Source organism: Manis pentadactyla, chromosome 15 (genome assembly GCF_030020395.1).
Source record: "Manis pentadactyla isolate mManPen7 chromosome 15, mManPen7.hap1, whole genome shotgun sequence".
NCBI classification, from domain to species: domain Eukaryota; kingdom Metazoa; phylum Chordata; class Mammalia; order Pholidota; family Manidae; genus Manis; species Manis pentadactyla.
In genome coordinates this window covers 34,874,052-34,891,704 of record NC_080033.1, presented here as the reverse complement: position 1 = coordinate 34,891,704, position 17,653 = coordinate 34,874,052, and the positions used below count along the sequence as shown (strand labels likewise).

Genomic DNA, 17,653 nt, shown 5'->3' with positions numbered 1-17,653 from the left:
GGCTTTCCTATATACCAACAATGAACCAACAGAAAGAGAAATCAGGAAAATAACTCCATTCGCAATTGCATCAAAAAAAATAAAATACCTAGGAATAAACCTAACCAAAGAAGTGAAAGACTTATATTCTGAAAACTACAAGTCACTCTTAAAAGAAATTAAAGGGGACACTAACAGATGGAAACGCATCCCATGCTCATGGCTAGGAAGAATTAATATCGTCAAAATGGCCATCCTGCCCAAAGCAATATACAGATTTGGTGCAATCCCTATGAAACTACCAGCAACATTCTTCAATGAACTGGAACAAATAATTCAAAAATTCATATGGAACCACCAAAGACCCTGAATAGCCAAAGCAATCCTGAGAAAGAAGAATAAAGTAGGGGGGATCTCACTCCCCAACTTCAAGCTCTACTATAAAACCATAGTAATCAAGACAATTTGGTACTGGCACAAGAACAGAGCCACAGACCAATGGAACAGACTAGACAATCCAGACATTAACCCAGACATATATGGTCAATTAATATTTGATAAAGGAGCCATGGACATACAATGGCGAAATGACAGTCTCTTCAACAGATGGTGCTGGCCAAACTGGACAGCTACATGTAGGAGAATGAAACTGGACCATTGTCTAACCCCATATACAAAAGTAAACTCAAAATGGATCAAAGATCTGAATGTAAGTCATGAAACCATTAAACTCTTGGAAGAAAACATAGGCACAAACCTCTTAGACATAAACATGAGTGACCTCTTCTTGAACATATCTCCCCGGGCAAGGAAAACAACAGCAAAAATGAATAAGTGGGACTATATTAAGCTGAAAAGGTTCTGTACAGCAAAAGACACCATCAATAGAACAAAAAGGAACCCTACAGTATGGGAGAATATCTTTGAAAATGACACATCCGATAAAGGCTTGACATCCAGAATATATAAAGAGCTCACACGCCTCAACAAACAAAAAACAAATAACCCAATTAAAAAATGGGCAAAGGAACTGAACAGACAGTTCTCCAAAAAAGAAATACAGATGGCCAACAGACACATGAAAAGATGCTCCACATCGCTAATTATCAGAGAAATGCAAATTAAAACTACAATGAGGTATCACCTCACACCAGTAAGGATGGCTGCCATCCAAAAGACAAACAACAACAAATGTTGGCGAGGCTGTGGAGAAAGGGGAACCCTCCTACACTGCTGGTGGGAATGTAAACTTGTTCAACCATTGTGGAAAGCAGTATGGAGGTACATCAAAATGCTCAAAACAGACCTACCATTCGACCCAGGAATTGCACTCCTAGGAATTTACCCTAAGAACGCAGCAATCAAGTATGAGAAAGACCAATGTACCCCTATGTTTATCGCAGCAGTATTTACAATAGCCAAGAATTGGAAGCAACCTAAATGTCCATCGATAGATGAATGGATAAAGAAGAAGTGGTACATATACACAATGGAATACTACTCAGCCATAAGAAAAGGGCAAATCCAACCATTTGCAGCAACATGGATGGAGCCGGAGGGTATTATGCTCAGTGAAACAAGCCAAGCAGAGAAAGAGAAATACCAAATGATTTCACTCATCTGTGGAATATAAGAACAAAGGAAAAACTGAAGGAACAAAACAGCAACAGAATCACAGAACTCAAGAATGGACTAACAGGTACCAAAGGGAAAGGGACTGGGGAGGATGGGTGGGTAGGGAGGGATAGGGGGGCAGAAAAAGAGGGGTATTAAGATTAGCATCCATAGCGGGGTGGGAGAAAGCTGAGGGCTGTACAACACAGAGAAGACAAGTAGTGATTCTACAACAGTTTGCTACGCTGATGGACAGTGACTGTAAAGGTGTATATAGGGGGGACCTGGTATAGGGGAGAGCCTAGTAAACAAAGTATTCGTCATGTAAGTGTAGATTAATGATTAAAAAAAAAAAAAAAAAGCAGTTCCTATGTGGTGACCTCTAATGAGTTCTACACAATGATATAAAGGGCATATAAAAGTGTAGGCAAAGGGTCTGTTTGTGTTTATACAGAGGATCAAAGCCTAATTTGGCTACCCCGTAAATGAACTAAGATACGATATGAAAAAGAACTTCCAACATCTGCACTCTCGGGAAGACTCATGACAGAAGATGATAAGCAAAAAAACATCAAAAACTCCAACAAAGATCCACGCACTGTCACAGGTGTAGATGCACTCATCCCACCAGTTCCTGGACTTGCCATGGGAATGAGAAAGGAGATATCTAAGATGGCCTGTGCATACAGTAAAACAAAAATTGGACTGCATCTATACTGTTGGAACTCAACCAAGAATTAGGAGAAGTGCAAATTGTAGCGCTCCAAAGTCTTACAACTACAGACAATTTACTGTTAAAAGAATATATGGCATGTGAACAGTCCCCAGGAATGGGTTGTTTTAATTTGTCTGATTTCTCTCAGACTGTTCAAGTTCAGTTGGACAATATCCACCATATCATAGATAAGTTTTCACAAATGCCTAAGGTGCCTAACTAGTTTTCTTGGTTTCACTGGAGATGGCTGGTAATTACAGGTATGCTTTGGTTAGGTAACTATATTCCTATTATGTTAATGTGTGTGCACAATTTAATTAGTAGTTTAAAACCTATCCATGCTGAAGTTACTCTACAAGAAGATATGTCAAAGAAATAATCTTCCCAGGTTTTCTTCTGCCTGCTACTTCTATAGCTTTTCTTCTTCCTACCTAATCACAACCTTTAAATAGAACTCGTGCCTCATGTCGAATTTACCGAGTATCATAATTCTTCCAAGTGGTAAAGACACCTCAAGACAAATGCTGGGCATAGAAGCCACAGGGCATAAATATGCAAAGAAGTAAAAAGCTAACCTTTTCAAACAATAAGGCTTCTCTCTCACTTACCAACTTAACATTTCCCTGTATGGCCCCGGAAGATGACTGGTTAGCCAGAGATGGGTAAGATTCCTCAAGGGAGGAACAACCTAAGACAGGCACAGTCGCAGGGGGCCATCTGGTGAGAAAATGGGGAGCAGCAGAGGTGAGGCTTAGAACCTCCCCCCTCATGTTCTGAGAGAAATCTTCTGCATACATGGATGTTTATTGCCCTCGTCTAGCTCGGATTAACACATAGTCTACAGGCACACACCTGATCATCTACATTTGCTCTCTTACAACACTAAACTCTGTGTTCTACCTTTATCTCGTATCTACCTTCCACTTCAGCATTTTATTAAAAATAATAATAATAGAGAAATGTGGTATCCACATATAAATCAAGTTTAAAAATCAAATGAGTATTCATACTTGAACTGACTGTGTATAGTTCATAATGCATGAACAAAACCGAAAGCTTCTGTGATGACTGCCCTTGCACTGTTCACCATGTAACTTATTCACTATGTAAGAATTTGTACTCCATGTAAGAATTTGTTCGTTATACATCAGAAGATTGGAGACTGACGAAAATTAGGCTTGGGGTGGATTAATGATTGTGCATTGAGTATTGACCCCCCTATACAGAAATTTATTGTGGTTAACAACTATTTGATCAATAAATATGAGAGATGCCCTCACAAAATATATATATATATATATATATATATATATATATATATATATATATATTTAAACACACTTCCAATTGTAAAATAAATAAGTAACCGGGATGTAATGTATAGCATAAGGAATATAGTCAAAATATTGTAACAACTTGGTGTGGTGATACCTGGTACCTAGAATTATCATGTATATAAATGTTGAATCACTGTGTTGTACACCTGAAACTAATGTAATGCAATACTGTTTTCAACTACCCTTCAATAAAAAAATAAAAAAAAAAAAAAGGACTGTACAGCATGACCAGAGGGCATATATTCCTGGCAAGCAAAGATGGTTCAACATATGACAATCATTCCATGTAATACTCCCTCCCTATGAACAGAATTAGTAAAACACCCCCATGGTCATTCATTTAAATTCATGAACACGTCAACAGATAATCCTTTTAATGAAAACCCCCAGTCAACTAAGAACAGAAAAAAAAAAACCTTGACATAATAAGCCACACATAAAGAGCTTGCAGCTAATGTCAAACTAAATGATGACAGAGTGAAAACTTCTCTCTAACATCAGGAACAAGCCTATGCTGCCTGCCCTACTTCTAGAAAATAGTACCACAAGACCTAGCCAGAAGAAAAAATCAAGATAAAGAAACAAAAGATAACCAGCTAGAAAGAGGAGAAGGAAATTATCTCTGTTCACAGCTGACATGACTGGAAACAGAGAAAACCCTGAAGATTCCACACCAAAAAAAAAAAAAAAACCTGCAGAAAGTACTGGATGAGTTAAAAAATGCTCAAGATATAAACACAGAAAAATAAATTGTTTCTACATATCCAAAAGGAAATGAAGAAATAATTCCATTTCCAGTAGTACTGAAAAGGATAAAACAGTTTGGCATAACCTTAGCCTAAGAACGGAAGAGCTGTACACTGTAAACTGAAAAGATAACTGAAAGCAATTAGAGACACAAATACACAAACACATCCCAAGTTCAAGGATGGAAGACTCAAAATTGTCTAGATGTCACACTACCTAAAAAACTGACAGATACAGTGCAACCCGTGCGAAATCCCAACAGCATCTTTTGAAGAAATCCATCCATCTCGATTTGTATGAAATTTCAAGGGCCACTGAACAGCAAACACAACCTTGAAAAGAACAAAGTTGGAGTTCTCATACTTCCTTAGTTCCAAACGTATTAAAAAACTGTTATCAAAACAACATGGTACTAGTATAAAGACAAGATACAGAGACCAGTGGAACAGAACAGACACATCAGAACCACACTCTTGTATGTGTGGTAAATCGATGTTCCCCAAGGTTGTGAAGGGCACTCAAAGGGGGAAAAACAGGCTATTCTACAAACTTCACCACCCACCCACCCCAATCCTTCCCCTGTGGTACCCACCAGTCCCTTCTCTGTGTCTATGTGTCTACTGCTGTTTGGTTCATTCTGTTTTGCTTTGTATTTATATTTCACAAATAAGTGAAATCATATGGCATTTGTCTTACTCCGCCTGGCTTATTTCACTGAGCACAATACCTTCTACATACAACCATGTTGTTGCAAATGGCAGGATTTCTTTGTTATGGCTGGATAATATTCCATTGTGTATATGTACCACCTCTTCTTTATCCATTCATCTGTAGATGAACACTTAGGTTGCTTCCATATCTTGGTTATTGTAAATAATGCAGCAATTAGGCAGCTTCTTTAAAGAATGAATTGATCAACTTCATTTATGGAAACATAAAAAGGTAGTTGAGTAGTGTGGTCAGAAAAAGAATGACTCCCAAATGATGTCTTAATTCCCAGAACCTGTGAATATGTTACTTTACATGGCAAAAGGGAATCTGCAGATCTGACTGGGTTAAGGACCTTGAGATGGGGAGATAATCCTGGATTATCTAGGAGGCCCAGTCTAATCACATGAGTCCTGAAAATCAGGGAACCTTTCCCTATTGTGTTCAGAAGGAGCAATAATAATGGAGGAAGTGTCACACAGATACTATTTTACTGGCTTTGAAGTTGGAAGAAAGGGGCCATAAGCCAAGGAATGTGGGCAGCCTCTGCAAGCTATAAAAAGCAAAGAAATGCTCCCCCCGCCTCGAGCTTCCAGTTAGGAACACAGCCTTAATATTAAGCATAACTATAATGACAAAATTTGTTAATGGATATACAATACAAAAACAAGTAAACTCTTAACATCAATAACATAAAACGTAGGGAGTGGAATTAAAAGTGTAGACCTTTTGTATGCAATGGAAGTTAAGTTGCTACCATCTTAAAATAGACCATTAAAACTATGAGAGGTTTGATGTAAACCTCATAGTAAACACAAAAGAAAAATCTATAGTAGATATATAAAAGATAAAGTGAAAAACTATCAAAATGCATTACCATATACAAAAAGTTATACTACAAAGAAAAACAGCAAAAGAAGAAAGGAACAACAGAACTCTAAGACTGAAAATAGTTAACAAAATCATAGTAGTAAGTCCTTGCCTATAATTACTTTAATGTGTTAAAAACAAGTAACCCAATTTAAAAAATGGGTGGAGGACCTGAAAAGACACTTCTCCAAATAAGAAATACAGATGGCCCACAGGTACATGAAAAGGTGCTCCACATTGCTAATAATTGGGGAAATACAAAGCAAACCAAAAGAGATGTCATTTCACACCAGATAGAATGTCCATTATCCAAAAGACAAGAAATAACAAATACTGGCAAGGTTGTAGAGAAAAGGGAACCTTCCTATACTGTTGATGAGAATGTCAATGGGTACAAACGCTGTGGAAAGCAATATGGAGCTTCCTCAATAAACTATAAATAGAAATACCTTTTGATCCAGTAATTCCACTTCTAGGAATTTACTCAAAGAAAACAAAATCCCTGATTCAAAGACATATGCAACCCTATGTTTATTGTTGCACTATTTATAATAGCCAAGATACAGAAGCAACCTAAGTGTCCATCACTAGATAAATGGATAAAGAAAATGTGGTATATATACACAATGAAATATTACTCAGTCATTAAAAAAAAGAAATCCTACCATTTGCAACAACATGGATGGATCTAGAGGGTATTATGCTTAGTGAAATAAGCTAGGAGGAGAAAGGCAAAACCATATGATCACTCATTTGTGGAATATAAAAACAAAGCATAACAGAATGAACAAAACAGCAGTAGACTCATAGACACTGAGAAGTGACTAATGGTTACCACAGGGAAAGGGTTGGGGCAGCTGGGTGGGGAGGGTGAGAGGAATAAAGGGGCAGAAAAATTCTCAGTCATAATATAAGCTGGTCACAGGGATAGTAGTACAGCATGGAGAATATAGTCAATGATTCTGTAACATCTTTCTATGTTGACAGATAGCAACTGCACTAGAGGGGATGAGGATTTAAAAATATGGGTAACTGTTGAACCACTGTGTTGTATATTTGAAACCTGTATAAGATTGCATATCAATGATAATTCAATAAGAATAAAAAATAAAATAAAAACAGAAAGATACAGGCCCAATATGCTCTCATTTCTGGTAGGCCAAGTCACCAAACTGGGGCCTAATACTTAAACCCAGTTAGTTTCAACCTTGCCCAGAAATATAGTCAGTCAGGACTTGCCTGGTCAGCATAATTGGTAAGATACCTGCCATGTGAGCCTCTCCCTCTTCCCGAAAAGAAGAGGAGGTAGTCTGCATTATAAGCATCTCTGCTCTTCCCCCTAAGAGAAAGTGACCTTGCCTGAAATAATCCCTTTTCTTTGCTAATAACTTCCCCCTCTTCCTGCCTATAAAAGCCTTCCATTTTGTACAATTCCTCAGAGCATATCTCTACTTACTAGAGGATGCTGCCCAATTCATGAATCACTTACTAAAGCCAATAAGATCTTCATTTTTACTTGGTTCAATTTGTGCTTTAACAATTGTAACAGGATTAAACTTGCCAATCAAAAACACAGAGTAGCTGAATTGATATAATAATAATAATAATAATAATAAAAATAATACCCAACTGTGTATGCTATCTACAAAAAAGCACACTGTAGATTCAAAGATACACAGGCTGAGCATGCAGTTATGATTTGTTTTAAAGAAACATATTTGAAGACGTCCTAAGGGATTTGAGAGAATTCTCAATTCCAGTTCTATCATTGTGCCTCTGTATTTTTTCTTCTTATCTTATATAAATTCTTTCTTCCTCTGGATTAAAATTTGGTGCCACACATATGATACATAAATCTAACATGCCAGGTCAACTCCCCAAAATCTCTCATTTGGTTGACCTCAAGTCATCCAATGTCTATACTCATCAGTTATCACCTCCTCCACCTCAGAGACAGACCTTTGACATCGTTTTCCATTATGCAACGTCAACAAAGTTTTATGCTTTTTTTCCTTTAGCTCTAATATATAATAACCTCCTACCTATATTTTGATTATTCCTTTTGATGATTTAATTTTGCTTTCATTTGCACAAGTTTCACAATAGGGAGCAGAAACATCTCCCCATATAATTCCATGTAAAATTATATGTGAGCATGGACAGAAAAAAATGAAAACAAGTAGTGTTCAGAGCCATTCATAGACACTGAGTTCCTTGAAGAAAACAATTCATTTTGAAACTCATAAACTTATATTTAGATCTCTGTTACTAGCGAGCTTCTTATATTTTATTCATTTCCTCTTTAGACATTAGAAGAAAACATGCAGACATGTCATAGAATGATGTCAGTGGCTTACTAGAGTCCAAAGGACTTGTCCTTAAAATTTATAAATTCAAAACTCACTTTATCAATGCATCAAGAGTTTGAGAATGACATTTATCAAACCAAGATGACAGAAACTATTGAGTTTACTAAACGTAAGCATTTGTAGATTTATGGAAACCAGATCAGTTAGATTACCCTCTGCCAGTTTATAGAACTCATTAACCCTGTCTGAACTACAGGATTCAAAGCTTGTGACTCAAAATCTTTTTCATTTTTTCTTTTCTCACACTATTTCATTGAATTCCACATTTTCCTGCTTTCTTAAGTATATGAGTATTGCCTTTGTTCCACATCAGCCTAGCAAGTCCCAATTAGCCATTTCCACAGACACTTCCAACATTTTGAGGCCTTGATACCTTTCCTGAAGATGTTGTCTGTGTGTGTGTGTGTGTGTGTGTGTGTGTGTGTATGCGTGTGCACACATTCCAGGTTGAAGAGTGTTAAAGGTCATGAGAAAGACATGGACCTAAGAGACTTCTCCATTTTTACAGCTTCACCTCTCCCACTTTATAATCTTACATTCTTTCTTGATCCCTTAGTTCGGCCAATACAAGGGGTCCCTCCTGTGCTAGCTTGAGGTCTAAACTGTTACCAAAATATTTTTGTACAAAGATTCTGTAATTTCCCAAAGGGATTTTGTAAAGATGAATGCTTCTAGACAAAAAATAATTTGAAATAAAATGAGAGAATCTGATGGTCTTAACATATTTAACTGTTGCACCAGAGCAAACTCACAAGTGCCTTTTGTAGAGGCCAAGAGCAGGCCACCCAAAGATGTGCCACTGTTTCAGAGTTGAAAACAATCAAGGTCAAAAGACTCAGAAATAAACTTAACTCCCCACCCCTCCAACCACAACTGCAGAAAAAGTATTTAAATGCAGAATGAGAGTCACCATTACTAAGTATATTATAATGTAAACTAAGTATGGTAGACCGGGAGGAATGCAGCTAAATCTGTTAAAATTTCCCTCTGTGCTCCACTGTGCCTGTGTGGCTATAAAAAAGTTGTTTACCAAACATTTACTTTTCATATTCCTATGAATTGCTTCCATTTTTCTTTGCAATCCCTTTCTCCTTGTACCCTCATTCTTCCTGACTCTTTAGAACCTCTGACTATGGATTCTCCATATGAATGTAATTAAACTTGTTTTTTTTTTCCTCCTGTTAATCTGTCTCATGTCAATTTGATTCTTAGACCAGCTAGAAGAACCTTGGAGGAAATTTCTTTCTCTTCACTTCCCGTCTGCTGACTAACACATGTCTACCAGATAGTTTCTTTCCTTTTATCAGTTTTCCTAAAAAACTGTCATATTAATTTCCTGATTTTGTAGATGTATACATATCTTAGAACACCTCCCCTCTTTTTCTTTTCAAACGTTCTTTCTCCAGAAACTTTAATGCACCTTCCAGCCTGGAAGGTACACTCCTTTCATCTTTATATTTTTCAGGTCTCTTCAGTTACACAATTGAAGACTTTGTTTTGCAGTAGATGTTATGTAGAACCTGAAGAATCAAAAGTTAGCATAAGCACAGCCATCTTAAAGGCTCAAACACCATTTTCTAACCTAGAAGGAGAAAAATTACTAGAACTTTGAAAAACAAGTTAGTCAGCCAGTGTTAATTGTAGTGACCTTTAGTTAGCCAACCTCAATCAGTTAAGCTTATCTTGCTAGAACCACCCTAAACATTCCGAAAGTGATTTTATCTAATCAGACCCCCAGGATGAGGCGTCAGCCGAAAATTTATGTGTCTATGAAAAAAAAAACACTGTATTGTGACTGTAGAAAATACTGCCCCTTTGAAAATGCTATAAAAACTTCTGGCTTTGTGAGTTCGGGGTCCTCGCTGAGACCCGCTGCGTCGGGCTAATGCATGAACCCCAGCTAGCTGGCCTCTGAATAAATTCCTCTTGCTTGTTGCATCAAGAGACGCCTTCCGTGAGTGATTTGGGGCGGCGTCCTCCTCTGGGAGAATCCAACAGTTATAGAAATAGCAACACTCCTCCATTATATTTTATTATTAGTTTAAGCATCACCAGGAAATTTATTTTCTATCTCTGAAGCAAATTCTAGTAATCCTTTCTAGGCTGACTACATAATAGGTTCTTCAGGAATTATTTTAATCTTTCTACCCCATAAAAAGCCCTAGAAGTGGCTATTGATGGCTTTTACATCAAATCACAGTACCAGGAATCCACAGTGATAATATGCAGAATACACTTTGGAAAATATTTTCTGAAGAGAAAATAATGAGCAAGTGCCTGATATTATTTAGAGTCACAGGGAAAAAATACTGCTGTCATGCAATTAAATAGATATTTGACATATATACACATTTACTATGTATGCAAGTATTTATAGTACACCTTACTTTTCTGAAGTGAATCTGTGTACCATAGAAAAACAATGTTTTTTTCACTTGGTTACCTTTTGCTCTCGAAGAGAGATAACAAAGGTCTATAATATGGATTTACTTGGCCAATTTTAGATCATTGAAACATTCCACCAGGAAAACAGTAGCAATCCAATTCTCTCATTTTCTAATCTTTCTTTGGATCTCTGCTTGGTACTTGAAACTTTCTTTTAAATGGATGAGAAGGATGTAAAGGTTAAGAGGAGAGAGAAAACCTAATGATTTAAAGTGTTAGGGTCCAGGACTCCGGGGCTTCTCCAGAGAACAAACCACACAGGCACGGAGATGTAAATCCAAGCAAAGTCTTTATTCAGCCAGCTAGCTGGGACCAACAGCACCTCCCCTGACATGCAGGTCGAGTCCGAGCTGTCGACCCCCAAGCAACTTTAGGTATAGATTATATAGGATTTCCACAGCCATTACACCAACGCCCATACATCACCACAACCAATGAAGTTAAAACACACTCCATGCTTTAACCAATAAAGTTGAAACGGGGACCCGCCACTTGCCTGACTTTTGCACAAGCATTCCTTAACGTCTTGTCACGAGTTTCGTCCCCACGAGTTTCATCCCCCTTAGGGTATGGAAACTGGGTGGCTCTCGCTCTAGGGTGTTTCTTGCATTCCCTTACATTCCCCCCTTTTTCTTGTAACTATTTCAATCATGAAATTAGAGGTCATCTGTTTGGTAGTGCAATAGGGGAAAGGCACAATATGCTTCGAAAGATAATTTCTTTCTTTGATTTCTCTCTGGGACACTGGCGCTTTGGTTCGGGTGCACATCAAAAGATTGCATGCCCAGCCTCTAAGGTGGGTTGAGACATTGTCTATTTGCTAAAGAATCTTGCTTTTTACTATGCCGTCTACAGCTGGGTCTGAATTGCTCAGCTTGCAAAATTACTTAGTCAGATCTGAAGGAGGAAAAACAGCACACAGGCCTGAGTCTTTTAGCATGCTAAAGTGAATCTTATACAAATGATTAGCATAATAAAGATCCTGCCTTGTTTTCTTCAGAGGCTCTCACTTTATTCTGTCTAAGCTTATGGTTCCTGTCTCATTCTCACTTCTACAGACAGAGACTCTAGCTGCTGCTAGGGAAAGGGGGCGACGCTCTGGCTGCTTCATGCTGAGAGGGGGCGCAGTAAAGGGTGCAGCTAGGTCTCCATCACTGGTCAGTTGAGAGGGCCTCAGAAGGCTGGTGCTTTTATTCTGGGTTTTGCAGTTTTGTGGCTTCTAGGCGAGATAAAACAAATTGTGTTATTAGGTTATGTAGCAACATCTGGAGTTGGATTTTCCATTCTGGAAGGAGGCTGCGTTATTGAAACAATACTTTTCTCTAAAATCACCCTCATTTTTATTAGAAGTAACCAGGTTAAGAAAAGAATTAACAGCTGGCTTGATTATTTGCACAAGTGCAGCAAGAAGAGCAATTGATTACACAGGCTCTTTTAAATATGCTTTGCTGGAACTTTTTGTAAGGAATTTCAGATTGAACTTTTAAAGGCCTCTTGAGGCCAGACAGCCAAGCTAGACTTGCCATCAGTCTTTGCCTGCAGTACCTGTAGATTTGGATGAATTCCTCTCTTTTCGAGGTCTCTGCACCTGCCAGGAAGTGACCTTCTTTACTCACCTGGTAAGGCTCCTGGGAACTCTGTAAGCAAGGTACCAGGCCAGTTCTTCCAAGGGGCTTTGCTGGCTTTATAAAGTCAATCTTAGTTCTTTAAAGTTGTTTACATCTGAGTCCATGCACATGTCTCTCAGGTATGACATTCCAGTCACAGCTCTGGCAGTATAACCAGTGTTCTTAACTAGTCTTCTCACAAGGAAAGCAGATTCTTATTGAACTCGTGCAAATAAACATACTGCCATGAAATACAAAAATAGTCACTGAAAGTTTTAAACTCTGGAGGGATCAGGTAGAGAGAAGGATGTTTCAATTCTGCTTATAAAGATAGTCATTTACTAAACTGTTGACAGCTTAAGAGAACAAGCTTAAAACACTTTATCAGCAACATTTGAAACAAAAAGACACAAAACTATCTTCTTTAGTTCACTTAATCTTATGTAACCAATATCTGTTCTGCCAAAATCTAGTTCTTTACTAGTTTAGGAATAATAAAACAGTGACTATAAATGGCAAAAGACTTACAAATGACAATGGTTAAAGATCTGATGAGAGCTTACTGTAAGACAGTTGACATAAAGAAATTCTGATATTTTTGTATCTTAAAAAGGTGGGGCAGCAGGGGAGACTGCTGCTGTCAGTTTTTAACCAAGCATTCTTGGGGGCGTCAATAGTGGGTTGTGGTGACATGGAAATGTATGCTGGATATTTGGATAGTTTAAATATTATATACAATCAATAGCTTACAAACAGTGAAAATAATAAGAACATAACTCAGCATAAGTGTCCAAGACCAGATACAAAAAAAGCAGGGAAAGTGCTTAAGTCTACAGGTCTTCCCTGAAAGATAAATTAAACAAGAAGACCTGGTGGTTCTCAAAACAATCTATTATAACCTTTCTCAAAAGTGGTCACACGTTTGTCCATCTAAACTTTTACAGTGAAACTGTGGAATCCATCATTAAGAATCAACCTTATCAAGGATAGAAAGTTAGCATAAGCGTAGCCATCTTAAAAAGCTTAGACACCATTCTCTAACCTAGAAGGAAGAAAGAAAATAGGAAAATATTAGAACCTTGAAAAACAAGTTAGTCAGCCAGTGTTGATTGCAGTGACCTTTAGTTAGCTAACCTCAATCAGTTAATCATACATACCAAGCTTATCTTACTAAGAACCACCCTAACATTCCAAGGGTGATCTTATCTCGCCAGACCCCCAGGATGTGGCGTCAGCCGAAATGTATGTGTTTTTGGAAAAACAATGTGATGTGCTTATGGAAAAATACTGCCCTTTTTGAAAATGCTATAAAAACCTCTGACTTTAAGTGCTCGGGGTCCTTGTTGAAACCCGCTGTGTCGGGCAGACACTTGGACCCCAGCTAGCTGGAATAACAATAAACCTCTTGCTTGTTGCATCGATCTGCCGTGGCCTTCGTTTGTCTCCTCACTGAGGGGGAAGCGCAGACCGGAATAAGGCCGTTGGGTTTTACAAAACCTGTTTTTCTGGGAGAAACATAATCTTGTACAGATTCTACACAGTTTAATTTTTAAGAATAAATTTTGGTTTGTTAACTAAGTGCATTTAATACACAGTTAACAAACTTTAGCTTTTAGTCTTTTTAATATTAAGATTTCATTTTTTAAAAAATATTCTGGCAACTCACTGAGACTTTAAGCATGAGAAACTGCTTTGATAAAACAATTAAGAGAACTTTTTGCAATCTTTCAACATTAAGAGCAGACTAACAGTTAAAGAAAACTTTTTTTTTTTTAACTGGAAACAAAATTCTAATTTTGCTGTGCACTTGATATCAAGACTCACTTGCTTTAATTTCACATAGCACGACTATATCTGTAAGAATTCAGTAATTTATTCATTTGCCCCATGGTCCCAAGCACATAAACCGGTGAGAATTATGCCTGGGCTAGCCTGGGGCTTGACTGAGTTTATCTCGCCTCATCTCTAAACATCCTGACCTTCCCCCAAAGCAACAGGCTGAGCGGATCTGACACAACAAAAGGCACCAGGCTGCTGCACCACACTGCTCTCTCTCTGTGTGTCTGTCTCTCCGTCTCTCTCTAAACAAACAGTTGCACTTTAGAACAAAGCCACTTTCTTTTATTAAAAAAAACACATTCTTTAGTATGCAGACGAGTTTTCATTCTTTATACTTTCTCTTATTAAAACATACATCCTTTAGCGTAGAGAACTGTTTTCCTTATTTAAGTAGTTTTTATTAGAACTTAAATTTGATAGTTTAACTTTCAGTGAACACTGAAAAACAGGCCACCGTAAACTGTCACACTAGCATTCTTCATCTATGAACATATATATATTATCATTTTTGGAAATGTGCTTTACAACACAAATTCTCATTAGGCACAAAATATGTCTATATAACTTAGCAAACCTTAAAAATTTTAGTTACCACAAAAATTCTCAGGCTGTTTGCAGATATATATACCATTATACATTAATACAGTATTATTATTAAGATGTTTATTTGCTACACTTGTTTACTTATTTTTAGCAACCATGCCAGATTACTTAGAAAACTTTTACTAAACATTAGACAAAGTTAAGCTTTTCTTCAAGCATCTTCTTGAAATATTTAACAGGTAACATCAACTTAAATGACTTTAAGTAAACTTTGGCAGCTGATAACCACAAGGACATGCCCGCCTCAGGCAAACCCAAATTAGCATTAATGCTTAACATTTTTTTATCAGATTTTCTGGAAGTTTTAGAATGCCCAATTTTCACAAGGGCTTGTCTTTAAATCAATTTCATTAATACCATCTGGAGGTAGAAAGATATTTTCATTTACACACTTAGGGGGTCATCTGAGTCTGTCCCATTTCTTATGTCAACAAGACTAAGACAAACACGACAAACAACAAACAGGCACCTACAGAGAAGAATCTGCCACGGCCACGGAGGCAAAACTGAAACTGAGTTGAGGGCCTGTCAGACTGCAGTGGCAGCCAACTTTCCTCACAGATGAGGACCTCGTCCTCCAGACAGGGGTAAGGGACATCTCCCAAGACCCTTGGCCGGTGATCTGCCAGCGCGTCCGCCTAAGTCAATGCTGACCCAGACACAGATTGGAGTTCCACAGGCTTCATGCAGGTTTCAGGCTTGTTCGCGAACAAAAACACTGGGTGCGCTCACCATCTGGCAAGGCACTTTCTGATTAAACACAGAACATTCTTACAGGTTTGACAAGAGACACACGGACACAAACACAGTAATACCTGGCCAGGGCAAGCCTCCGATCCTTGGCTCATTGTTCCTCTGGGGGGGTGGGGGGCGCACGCGATCCCGGGAGAGCCCGACCTTTAGGAGTAGCCTGAGTCTGGCCCATAGTGAAAAATATGAGAAAGACAAAGGCGAGGGATAGAGATGCCACTTAAAACAATATGACTGGTGTATGTGCTTGTGAACGGGTGCCTGTCATTGCACAGTTTTTCTTCTGCGGGGGACGCGAATTTATCTGGGATTCGCGGCTGTGACCCCCTTATCCTGTCATGGGAGTCTTCTAGCGGCGGGCGCCCTAATGGCTCTTAGTTGCCCGACCCGTGCCCGCGGGGAATGATTTAGTGGCAGAAAGGAGGAATGAAAAGAACAGGAGAACTTCAGAATAGGGGAAACTTAAAATGAAAATCGCAGAAATACAAACCAAAACCAAAACACAATATAACAATCAACGATAACACTAAACACACACACACCACATCTGATCACACTCGCTCGGACTGGTCCTTCTCTCACTCTGGTGCGCACCACACTCACCACTTTCAGGATCCTCAGAAACTCTCGTGACTCTCCTGAAAGGCGTCCACTCGGACTGCCAGAGGGTGACGAGCTCGATCTTTTCCACCTTTTGGGCGCCAGGTTCCTGCCGATCGGACATGCGTTCCTAAGGCCGAGTCACTCGGACCCTAGGGCCAGGATTGCTTACCTGGGCTTCACCCAGGGTCGCGAACCTGGGGGCCGGGACTACCAACCCAGACTTCCTCACTCGGGATGACTAACCCGAGACCAGACACGGGATGGCGACTCCCGCTTTATACTGGATTTATGCAGACATGAGGGGGCGACCCTTGAATTACACTGCCCCGTCCGGACAATCAGACCTTGCCTCCAGCCGTCCTTTGTTCTCCGGGAAGCCGCTCGGATCCTGGATGAGCCCCCAAAATGTTAGGGTCCAGGACTCCGGGGCTTCTCCAGAGAACAAACCACACAGGCACGGAGATGTAAATCCAAGCAAAGTCTTTATTCAGCCAGCTAGCTGGGACCAACAGCACCTCCCCTGACATGCAGGTCGAGTCCGAGCTGTCGACCCCCAAGCAACTTTAGGTATAGATTATATAGGATTTCCACAGCCATTACACCAATGCCCATGCATCACCACAACCAATGAAGTTAAAACACACTCCATGCTTTAACCAATAAAGTTGAAACGGGGACCCACCGCTTGCCTGACTTTTGCACGAGCATCCCTTAACGTCTTGTCACGAGTTTCGTCCCCATGAGTTTCATCCCCCTTAGGGTATGGAAACTGGGTGGCTCTCGCTCTAGGGTGTTTCTTGCATTCCCTTACAAAAGTTCACTTATCATTTATGTAACATAGGTTCTCAAGGGAAGAGACTTCACTGAATGCTTATCAGTTCTTCCTATAGTTTGATATCTTGATACCCAATTAACTAAGGCTTCAAGGGATTAGCTCAACTGAAAAAAGAAGAAAAATAAAACTCTTCTGTTATTTTTTACAGTTCACAAGACACTGTCCTATAAAGATCTATTTGATAATAATTATACTTATGCATTTTTAACTCTCAGTTTCATTAGTTCGGTGGTGTGGGTAAAATTGAAACATTTCCAGAATATCTCACCTGGCTTTGGTATATCTGCATATCAATAGGCATTCAGAGGGTGGAAAGAAGTATGGCTTTAGTGCATTTGCATCTTTCCTCAGGGGTGGAGAAGTTCATCTCCATATCAATCAGTAATTACCTGGGCAACAGAGAGCTTATCTGTACCTGAGAGGTGAGGGGGAGGGCCGGTGTGGTTGCTGCTGGAGCAGAGAAGACAGACAGCCTGGAACTTCAGTTTATGAGAAATAAACGGGTTTTAAACTTTATTTCCATCTTTGACTGATTTTGGTTTTTAGAGGTATTTTGCCCCAGGATTTCCTTCCCCAAACTTACAGGTGGAAATTACATGTCTCAACTAATGTTATCTAGTAACACTCGGAGC

The 17,653-nt window shown here is 39.0% G+C and overlaps 1 long non-coding RNA gene across 1 annotated transcript in view; it reads right to left on the bottom strand.

Moving 5' to 3' along the window:
• Positions 1-11,062: 11,062 nt before the first annotated feature.
• LOC130681099 (uncharacterized) overlaps positions 11,063-17,653 on the bottom strand; it is a 36,476-nt gene continuing 29,885 nt past the window's right edge. The window contains exon 3 of the long non-coding RNA XR_008994159.1: positions 11,063-12,003. This is a non-coding gene — a long non-coding RNA (uncharacterized LOC130681099). The remainder of the gene's footprint in view (positions 12,004-17,653) is intronic.